The sequence below is a fragment of the Semicossyphus pulcher genome, unplaced genomic scaffold, assembly GCF_022749685.1.
Source record: "Semicossyphus pulcher isolate SPU_LCO1_2020_fin unplaced genomic scaffold, fSemPul1.0.p SCAF_18, whole genome shotgun sequence".
Classification (NCBI taxonomy): Eukaryota; Metazoa; Chordata; class Actinopteri; order Labriformes; family Labridae; genus Semicossyphus; species Semicossyphus pulcher.
Window position 1 is genome coordinate 26,441,480 of NW_027211691.1, and position 11,021 is coordinate 26,452,500.

Consider the following 11,021-nt stretch of genomic DNA (forward strand, 5'->3'; position numbering starts at 1 on the left):
TTTATAATTTATATATATATTTATATTCAGATTATTTTATTGCAAAATATATCAGAAAATATTAGGAAATATCGTAGACTGTATAAATAAATATGAAGGGATAAAAGATAGATTTTAAAGAGAGAAAAAAACAGAGTTTAAAGGTGATTCCATGAGCAACAGCTCCCCCTGCTGTTCAGAAGAAAACATTACAGCCACAAACACTCGTCAGTGCTCTGATTACTGGTTGTGCAGCCCCCCTGTCATCACGTTAAAGATCAGTCTTCAGTTACTTCAAGCACTAAAGTATTTTTACCTACTGATAGTAAGAGCAGTCACTGTGCTGATGTTAGCAGTATTTCATTCTACAGCTGAATCAGATGATTGAGGCATGACATACTGAGTACTGTGACATCAGTACTACTTACTGTACAGTGATAATAAAGTAGCATATGCAGTTTCATGCAGTAGTTGTAGTAGTAGTGACGGCAGTAACAGGATACAAGTGTAATATTGGCAAAAAGAGCAGCAGGAGCAGCAGTAGTAGTAGTACAGCAATAATAGCTGTTGTCATAGTAACAGCAGTGTTTTCTCTCTCTCCTCCAGAACCAATGCACGCGCCGCGTCGTGCGTAATCCGTGCGCGCTGCGCTCCGTCATGGAGCCGCACAGCGCGCATCTGAGTTCCTGAGGATTCTTCTGCACGTGGTTCTGTTTAAACCGGATCTGTTCCTGCTTCCTGCGTCCTGCTTCCTGCCACAAGTGTTCTCCTCCTCAGCACCGAGCACCGGGAGCAGCTCACCGCCCGAGCCGCGCCACAGAGCCGCCGCTCGGCTCCTCTGAGTCCGATGAGCGGTGCAGAGCAGCGGGGAGAGAAGTAACTGTCAGCGTTGGGTTAGGTTACTTCTTAGTCATGTAAGAAGTTCGTAAGCTTCCTATGCTTCGAGATAAATTGAACCGGATGGGAGTGGACCCCCACCTGGTGGCCTGGATATCCAACTACCTCACCGACAGGCCACAGTACGTCAGGCTGAAGGACACCACGTCTGACACTGTGGTCAGCAGCACTGGAGCCCCCCAGGGCACAGTGCTGGCCCCTCTTCTCTTCACCCTGTACACCTCGGACTTCTGTCACAACTCAGAGCTGTGTCACATACAGAAGTACGCCGATGACACAGCCATCGTTGGATGCATCAGGGACGACAGAGAGGAGGAGTATCGGAGTCTGGTGGGGGACTTTGCTGCTTGGTGCCGCACAAACCACCTAGAGCTCAACACCTCTAAGACAAAGGAGCTGGTCATAGACTTTGGGAGGTCCAGACCGAAGCCGAGACCAGTCCTACTAGAGGGAGCTGAGGTGGAGAGTGTGGACTCCTACAAATACCTCGGGCTGTGTCTGGACAACAAACTGGACTGGTCAACACACACCAGCCACCTGTACGGGAAGACACAAGGCAGGATGTACTTCCTAAGGAGACTGCGGTCTTTTAACATCTGCAGCAAACTGCTGCGGATGTTTTACCAGTCTGTGGTTGCCAGTGTCCTCTTTTACACTGTAGTGTGCTGGGGAGGCAGCACATCCAAGAAGGACACATCCAGACTGGATAAACTGATCAGGCGAGCCGGCTCTGTGATCGGCATGAAGCTGGACCCTCTGGTGACGGTGGCAGAGACAAGGACACTAAACAAACTGTTGGACATTATGGACAATGCCAGCCACCCTCTGCACACCGTCATCAGCAACCAGAGGAGCCTGTTCAGTGAGAGACTGCTCCTTCCAAAGTGCAGGACTAACCGACTGAAGAACTCCTTTGTCCCTCATGCCATCAGGCTGTACAACTCCTCACTTAGGGGGAGGAGGTAACAGGGACAGACTCTCTCACAAGCGGTAGCCACTAATTCACCTCACAAAGTTAATAGTAGTTATCTTCTTTTATTCAATAGTAATATTTATTTATTTCTCAAAGGGTCATATGTGCAATAAAAATCTGTCAATGTGCAATAATCTCTCACCACAGTGCAATAACCTAATCTAGTTTAATCGAACTAAATACCAGGTCAATTACCCACTGTTTACTTGTATATTTTCTAAGAGTGTATATTTTATATATTTTGTTATCTAATTTTGTACTTTTTATATATATATATATATCGATAGATATATATATTTTGATCTTTATTTTTTACCCTCTGTGTGCTGATTCTTTCCTATTGTATTGTACTGTATAAGCTGCTGGAGACTGAATTTCCCAGAGGGAGTCATCCCAAAGGGATCAATAAAGTTGAGTCTAAGTCTAAGTCTAAGTCTAAGTAAGTAAGAAAATAAATACGTTTTAACGAAATAAGACTGTTCTTTAGAAAAAAGAGTGACTTGCAACTAAGAACATTCTTAAGAACTTCCTACATTTTCTTTCTGTTTTATCTTAAGAATATGTTTGTGAATCCGGCCCCCGCTTATTGAAGCTTAATCCAAGAGGCTTACGCTGGGAACACACCGGATGCCGAAGCGCTGCGCAGCGCCGCGCAACGAAAATCGTGCGCGAGCCGGAGCACTTCCGTTCACACCAGACGCGCATTTCTCCGCGCCGGTCGACAAGCGCCTCTGCTCCTCAGCTGTCGTTTACTCACATTTGGAGCTGTTTTTTAATCATGCTCTCTCTCTCTGTTTGCGTGTGTGTTCTGACACAGTGTCAGTGATATCAGTGGGACAGTCCACTGTCTGTGGTTAGTTCAGTGTCAGTGATATCAGTGGGACAGTCCAGTGTCTGTGGTTAGTTCAGTGTCAGTGATATCAGTGGGACAGTCCAGTGTCTGTGGTTAGTTCAGTGTCAGTGATATCAGTGGGACAGTCCAGTGTCTGTGGTTAGTTCAGTGTCAGTGATATCAGTGGGACAGTCCAGTGTCTGTGGTTAGTTCAGTGTCAGTGATATCAGTGGGACAGTCCAGTGTCTGTAGATAGAATAAAGATGTAGTTATTGATGTAGTGGTTGTGAAGAACAAGACTTGACAGGAAATGATGTCATTACTCTCTCTCCCTTTAAGTAGGAGGTGGGCGGGGCTAACAGGCACACCTGCTTTGTGAGAAAAATCAGACTGGAGCTATAAAACCCTCAAAGTCAGCATTTCTCAATCTGATGATCTACAACCATCATCATCTGTCTGATGACGAGGTGAGAGTCACACACACACACACACACACACACACACACACACACACGCGTCATGGGGAAGTGCTCCTCTGTGTGTTCTCAGGTGAAATCGCAGCAGGTTTGTTGGTCAGCAGCTTGTGATCATGTGATTGTTTGAGTTTACACAAATATATTCAGTTTCACACACACACACACACACACACACACACACACACACACACACACACTTGTGTTACATGCTAAATATGGCAGATGATGTCATCCATAAAATCTGTTTGATGTGAGTTTGGTGACATCACCTTAGAAATGCATCTTTTTACTGAGAAGTTGCTGCTGAGCAAGTTGTGCTGTTTGATGCTGTTAAATAGCTGCAGCTAGCAGCTTGTTAGCTTAGCCTCGCGTAAAGACTGGAAACAGGGGAAACAGCTTCACTGGCTGGGACTCAGGGGTTGTGTTAGAGCCATTATTGGTTTTTGGTTTATCACTGGGTGGCGCTGTGATTAGACACAGAAGTGCAGTGCTAATCGGGCACAGGTGTTGAGAACATGGAGGTCAACGGTTTCTGACCGTGAGAAGAAAACAACATAAACAGACAGACAGTGTCTCTGAGATATCAGTTGGTCTTGTTTTTAATAAATGGATTGATGAATGAGAAAGACCTTTTGGGTCTCATGGAGCACTCACCGAAGCCACGCATACAAATCAGAGCAAATGTACTAAAGGTGCGTCAACAGGTAGGTTGGTGGTTCGATCTCCAGCTCCCTCAGTCATCATGTCGGAGCGTCCTTGGGCAAGACTTTTAACCCCAGAATGCTCCTGAAGGCATCGCCATCGGAGATTGGTGTGATCAGTGTGTGAATGAGTGTGTGAAAGGGTGAATGTGACACGTAGTGTAAAACCGCTTTGATTGGTCTAAAGACGAGAACACACGATATAAGTACAGTCCATTTACCATTTAAAAGTGAGCTGTAAGGCTCCTGATGAGTATGTCATGAGTTAAATCTGCACACAGCACTCAGACTGTTGTTGTTGTTGTTGTTGTTGTTGTTGTTGTTGTTGAAACAGCTGATTACAGTTCACAGAGCTGTCCGTCTCTCAGGTCAGAGTTCAGAATCCGAGCGATAACACACTTTATGACTCGTCTTTGATCTTCAGTGCCATCAATCATTGATCACTGAGTTTATTAATGACCCACTTGTCAACACAAAAACATGTGATACATGTGATCATGACAGCGAGAGTAAAACACATGAAGAACAGACAGAGAGATTAGCATCAGAAACCAGCACAATCAAACAAAGCAGCCTCTGAAACACGAATGTGTCCGACGACCTGAAGTCAGCCACTGGTTTGTGGAGTACTCTTTTGAAGCCACGACTTTGACCTTTCGAGTTGCGTTGCCGGCGGTGATTTAGACGAGAGATGTTGCTAGAGCTAGCTTGGTTAGCCAGGTGCATCTGTAAATAAAGGAAACTGATATCAAAGTGAAAAACTAAACCTTCAGACTGAACTCCTCAGAGTCTTTTAACTGGACGCTGATCATCGTGGTGTCGACCTGTCAATCTCACACACACGCAGGAGGAGGAGCATTTTCTCATAGACTTCTATAGGATCACACTTCTTTTACAACCCGGGCTGGGTCTGAGGATCTCCAGGAGACAAATAAGATCTCCTGATGTGAGGAACAGACTGTGGGATCTCTATGCTCTGAACTCGACCTTTATTGTGAAACAGGAAACACATGCTGTTAAATAAATGATGTCATCTGCATCAGACTGAGCTTTCTTGGTGTTTATTAAAGTGTGTGCGACACTGAACGCAGCCTCGGGTTCCTCGGGTTCCTCGGGTTCCTCGCCTGTCTAATCTGTCACACTGAGCTGCTGTCTAATGATTCACCTGCACAAACCAACATAAACTGTAACTATCAGCGTCGATCTGACCTGAGAACAGCCTCAGGTGTGTTTGTGTTTCTACTTTAACTGTAATCTGTTATAATCTGTCCTCCAACAGTCTGAGCCCTGAAGGACAGACAGGACAGACGAGATGAAGAGCCTGAAACAACGATACATGTGGACATTAAATACATATTAATAAATATTATATTTACAGTTATAAGTGAGGAGCTGTTCCCTGTGTCCTTGGGCGAGACACTGAACCCCAAATTGCTCCTGATGGCATATGAATGTGATATCTGATTGACAGTTGGGCCTCTGCCATCAGTGTATGAATGTGTGTGTGAATGTGACATGTAGTCGCAAAGTCAAAAGCGCTATGTAAGTACAGTCCATTTTTTAGTCCAGCATTAGGGGCGTGGCCTCTCTGAGTGACAGGTGGGCTCTGCTAGCTGTCTGCAAGGTGTCACCGTTTTTACACTCATTAATTATTGATATGTTAGCGCTGATTAGCAGCTAACTGTGTCTGTGCTCAGCATACCTGCCAGTTAGCTTGTTCACTATTTGTCACACACTGATTTATCTGTGGCGACCCGTCCATAGGCGCTCTCTCTCCCTCTACAGAGATGTGGGCGAGCGAGCACTGAGTCCCTCTCTCTCTCTCTGAGCTCCTTCTGTCTGATAAATAAACTCCGGTCAGCTTCCACCACAGACAGAACCTCACTCTGTGGAAACACGATGGTTAACTAGCTTATTAACAGCTAACAAACTAGCGACAGGTATAGTTTGTTTAGCTTTGCTAACTTAGCACATGCTAACCCCTCATAGCTCTCCCCCTCCTGTCCAAATATGGTCACATGTGGCTCCAGACAACAACCAGAACTCGAGGCTTCAAAAAAGGCATCAGACTGATGGTCACACGGCGCCTACAGGCTGAAGGGTGGAACTGCAGGCTGTGCCAAGTGATACAGTCAGTGCTGTTATCGATCAGCTCCTTTATGAGCTAACTGACCCTCACAAGACATGAACAGGAAGTGAGGCTGATATGGAGGGAGGGGAGGAGGGAGGAGGGAGGGAAAGGAAAGGAAGGGGGAGGGAGGAGGGAGGGAAGGGAAAGGAAGGGGAGGGAGGAGGGAGGAGGGAGGGAAGGGAAAGGAAGGGGAGGGAGAGGTAAAAGAGAGAGAAAAGTGACAGAAGAGTTTCAGAGAGAGAGAGAGAGGCATGCAGGAGGAGCGAGCAGTGAACTCATTTATTGGATTATTGATTTGTGGTCACTGAAGAGCAGCAGGTACAGTCTGTGTGTGTGTGTGTGTGTGTGTGTGTGTGTGTGTGTGTGTGTGTGTGAGTGTGTGAGTGTGTGTGTGTGTGTGTGTGTGTGTGTGAGTGTGTGTGTGAGTGTGTGAGTGTGTGTGTGTGTGAGTGTGTGAGTGTGTGAGTGTGTGAGTGTGTGTGTGTGTGTGTGTGTGTGTGTGTGTGAGTGTGTGTGTGAGTGTGTTTGTGTGTGTGTGTGTGTGTGTGTGTGTGTGTGTGTGTGTGTGTGTGTGAGTGTGTGAGTGTGTGTGAGTGTGTGTGTGTGTGTGTGTGTGTGTGTGTGTGTGTGTGTGAGTGTGTGTGTGTGTGTGTGTGTGTGAGTGTGTGAGTGTGTGTGTGTGTGTCTGTGTGTGTGTGAGTGTGTGTGTGTGTGTGAGTGTGTGTGTGTGTGTGTGTGTGTGTGAGTGTGTGTGTGTGTGTGAGTGTGTGAGTGTGTGTGTGTGTGTCTGTGTGTGTGTGAGTGTGTGTGTGTGTGTGAGTGTGTGTGTGTGTGTGTGTGTGTGTGAGTGTGTGTGTGTGTGTGAGTGTGCGTGTGCGTGTGCGTGTGAGTGTGTGTGTGTGTGAGTGTGAGTGTGTGTGTGTGTGTGTGTGTGTGCGTGTGTGTGTGTGTGTGTGTGTGTGTCACACCTATATTTGATTTATCCTGTGTGTTAAACTAAGTGATCAGTTGTTCAGCTGGATGAGACTGCAGACGCTGTCAGACGTCGTGAGTGTGAGGGATTGTTTTAAAGGCTCCACCTGTGTGTGCTCCTTTAGAGACAGTGTGGCCTTAAACTCAGCTTCATGAAGGCGTGTGAGCAGTTTGATTTTTATTCATTACTGGTAACACACTGCATTAACTGCGTTAACTGCATTAACTGCGTTAACTGTATAAACTGTATAAACTGTATATCGTGCAAACAGGATGCTTTAAACAGTAGAAACAGGGAGGTGCTAGTTTTGCGTTGGCTTGGAGTAAAAGCTTTTATTAGGGATGTAAAGGACACTTACTCAGGTACTTTACCTGAGTAGGTACTTCTACCTTACCTGGGTTAGAAAGTGTCAACTCACCTGTTGGGTCTTTAAGCACACGTCTGTCTAAAAGTAAGTGTTTGTTCAAGCTGCCATTTATGTACCAGCGTCAGTCTCATGGTTCACTTTAGCACCTGTTGTAAGGTACGCTTTAGTGTCTGTTACATGTTACTCATTAGAATCTGTTTTAAGGTACTCATTAGCATTCAGCATCCTCTCAAGCTATCGCTAAGCATCTGTCTCAGTGCATCCTTTAGAGTCTGTTCACAAGCCTCTGGTTATCATCAGAGCAGCTGTTCGGTCACACTGAGGCATAAAAACTTTTGCTCGGTTTAGGAAACACATCCATGTGCAGGTGGAATCTAACGTCTGTCCTCTCTTTGTTTCACACGCGTGCAGCTCTGGTGAACGTCCCTCCATCAGTCTGAACAAGCAGACTTTTTGGGTCTTTCACTCCACTCTGGACGGTTAATGACACTAATCCCAACACTCCTCTGAACTGAACACGTCCTGCGTTTAAGCTGCAGTGTGACGACCCCACGTCTCCTCTCCGGTTCTGACCTCCATGTGGACGTCGGACGTTTGCACAGACTGAGTGATGAGTGTTTAACAAGAACACAAGCTGAGGAACAAAGCGACTCCTCAGATCAGTGAGAGCCACGTTATCAGCCCTGATTTGATCAGAGTCAGAGCTGATCCGCACAACTGACCAAAAGGTCTATCTCTGTAGGGATCCTTTCTGTCATGTTGTCTCACACTTAGAATAACAATCTGAGCCTGTCAGTGGAAACAACAAGAACTTTTAGTGGACGTGGACCAAACCACCTGAATCCCCCTTTCAGAGGAACACTTGTGGTTACATGGACCTGATCTCTTAACCTGACTGAAGTGACTGATTTGAGACTCCAACTGAACTGCTGACGTGGACGTTAAATAAAGTAAGCCTGAATATGTTGAACACATCTGTGCGAACATACAAAGACTAGGCAGAGATTGACACTCCGTGTGTGTGTGTGTGTGTGTGTGTGTGTGTGTGTGTGTGTGTGTGTGTGTGTGTGTGTGGGCGGACACACTCGGTCCAGATCTGAACTGTAAGTTTCCCATGGCAACCAGATATATTCAGGCTGGCAGAGAGATGAAAATGGATGAACAAACCAGGGGGCGGAGCCTGGCGTCCTGCATCCCAGAGTGTTGTCGTCTGTCTCTGTAAAAACTCTCTGAGCTGTGGTCTGAAGTGTTTCCTGAGGCTGATCTTTGTGTGAAGGTTAAAGCTCACCAGTTACCTGACTGTTGATCAGCTCTCGCTCTGACCGTCAGACGGTTACTCCGGGACACACGGACGACTGAACAGAGCAGAAATATATGAACATGTTGACTGAATCATGTTGAACCACAGTCTAACATCTGACTCTGTTCGTCCTGTGAAAGCGTCACAGTTTGGTTCGGTTTAGGACAGTCTGAGGTCCGTGCTCGGCCTAAAATAAAAAGTGTTATAATACACATGAAACCTTGTTGTTGTACTCGTGCTGGTGAAAGAGTCACAGATTCACTGAGAGTCACAAAGCTCTGTGGAGGCAGGTGTGAACCAGGTGTTCAGGGAGTCCCTGTGTGTGAGAGTCACTCTGCAGGCGGCTCAAAGATCCACTCTTAGATTTGATCTTCTTTAAATCTGTGAAATTTCTCTTTCCAAAGTCGAAGGCAGACAGACAGGCAGACAGACAGGCAGAGAGACAGGCAGACGGACAGACAGGCAGGCAGAGAGACAGACAGACAGGCAGGCAGACAGACAGACAGGCAGAGAGACAGACAGAGAGACCGACAGACAGACAGAGAGACCGGTAGACAGACAGACAGGCAGGCAGACCGACAGGCAGGCAGGCAGAGAGACAGGCAGAGAGACCGACAGACAAACAGACAGACAGGCAGACAGACAGAGAGACCGGCAGACAGACAGACAGGCAGGCAGAGAGACAGACAGAAAGGCAGACAGACAGAGAGACCGACAGACAGGCAGACAGACAGACAGGCAGACCGACAGAGAGACCAACAGACAGGCAGACAGGCAGGCAGGCAGAGAGACAGACAGAGAGACCGACAGACAGGCATGCAGACAGACAGACAGACAGACAGGCAGGCAGAGAGACAGACAGACAGGCAGACAGACAGACAGGCAGAGAGACCGACAGGCAGGCAGGCAGAGAGACAGGCAGAGAGACAGACAGAGAGACAGACAGACAGACAGGCAGGCAGAGAGACAGACAGACAGGCAGACAGACTGACAGACAGGCAGACAGGTAGACAGAGAGGCCGACAGACAGACAGGCAGACAGACAGAGAGACAGGCAGACAGGCAGGCAGGCAGAGAGACAGGCAGAGAGACAGACAGAGAGACAGACAGACAGACAGGCAGGCAGAGAGACAGACAGACAGGCAGACAGACAGAGAGACCGACAGACAGGCAGACAGGCAGACAGAGAGACCGACAGACAGACAGGCAGACAGACAGAGAGACAGGCAGACAGGCAGGCAGGCAGAGAGACAGGCAGAGAGACAGACAGACAGACAGACAGACAGACAGACAGGCAGAGAGACAGGCAGACAGACAGGCAGGCAGAGAGACAGACAAACAGAGAGACCGACAGACAGGCAGACAGACAGACAGAGAGACCGACAGACAGGCAGACAGAGAGACCGACCGACAGACAGACAGACAGAGAGACAGACAGACAGGCAGGCAGAGAGACAGACAGACAGGCAGACAGACAGTGTCTGGTTTCTGTCGTGATAGACAGATCACTATCAATCCGTCACTATACCTCCATGTTTACCCTTCAAACTTTCCCATGATGCAGCAGGAGAGCAGGGTGAGTCAAACATGGAGTTCCCTGATATAACATTCAGTTTCTATCTTTACCATATTGTTTGTTAAACACGTCCTCTCCACAGTTTCTATCTTTACCGTATTGTTTGTTAAACACGGCCTCTCCACAGTTTCTATCTTTACCGTATTGTTTGTTGAAGGATAGTAACCGTGGTGTGTTTGTGACGAGGTGTCTCTGTCTGTGCAGGACCTGAGTGTGTTTGCGATGCCCCTCCTGGAGGGAGATCCAGACGGCAGCAGGAAGGTAAAAGTAAATCTGCTCCATCTTTTGACTTCTGCTGATAAATTATATAATTACACATATAGATATCATAATATAATATCAGAGTCAGTTTAATCACGAGCTGCCAACAGATGTGTGAGCTGCATTCAATGACACGTGATGCCGTTAATGTGTGGTGTTGTGTGTGAGCTCACAGGAGCTCGTTGAGGTGGTTGGGCTGTTACGACTGCGTGCGACTCCACAGACAGGTCAGGTCAGGGTTCAATCCCACGGTCCTCTTCTCCAGGCTGCATTTTTAACCTCTGGACCATCTTCAGCGCTGATGAAGTGAAACAGGCAGAGAGAGAAAGAAGAACGGACTGAGCATGTGCAGAAAGTTCACCTCCATCAGTCTGCAGAGGAAACTGCGGACGCATGGACTTCCTGCCTCTCCAGTTGGACCAGGTGGTCCAGTGGTTAACCCTCTTGTTAATCAGTTGGGTGGTTTGGCAGCTAAAGATGATCATAAAGTGCAGACAGGAAGTCCACAGTGTCCTCTGCAGACTGAGGTGAAGTTCCTGCACATGCTCAGTCTGA

At 47.2% G+C, this 11,021-nt stretch overlaps 1 protein-coding gene across 1 annotated transcript in view; it reads left to right on the forward strand.

Moving 5' to 3' along the window:
• The first annotated feature begins 6,249 nt into the window (after nt 1-6,249).
• Nucleotides 6,250-11,021, forward strand: part of LOC138595557 (5'-AMP-activated protein kinase subunit gamma-1-like) — a 34,303-nt gene continuing 29,531 nt past the window's right edge. The window contains exon 1 of the mRNA XM_069666848.1: nt 6,250-6,307. The gene's annotated coding sequence lies outside the window, so the exon portion shown is untranslated. The remainder of the gene's footprint in view (nt 6,308-11,021) is intronic.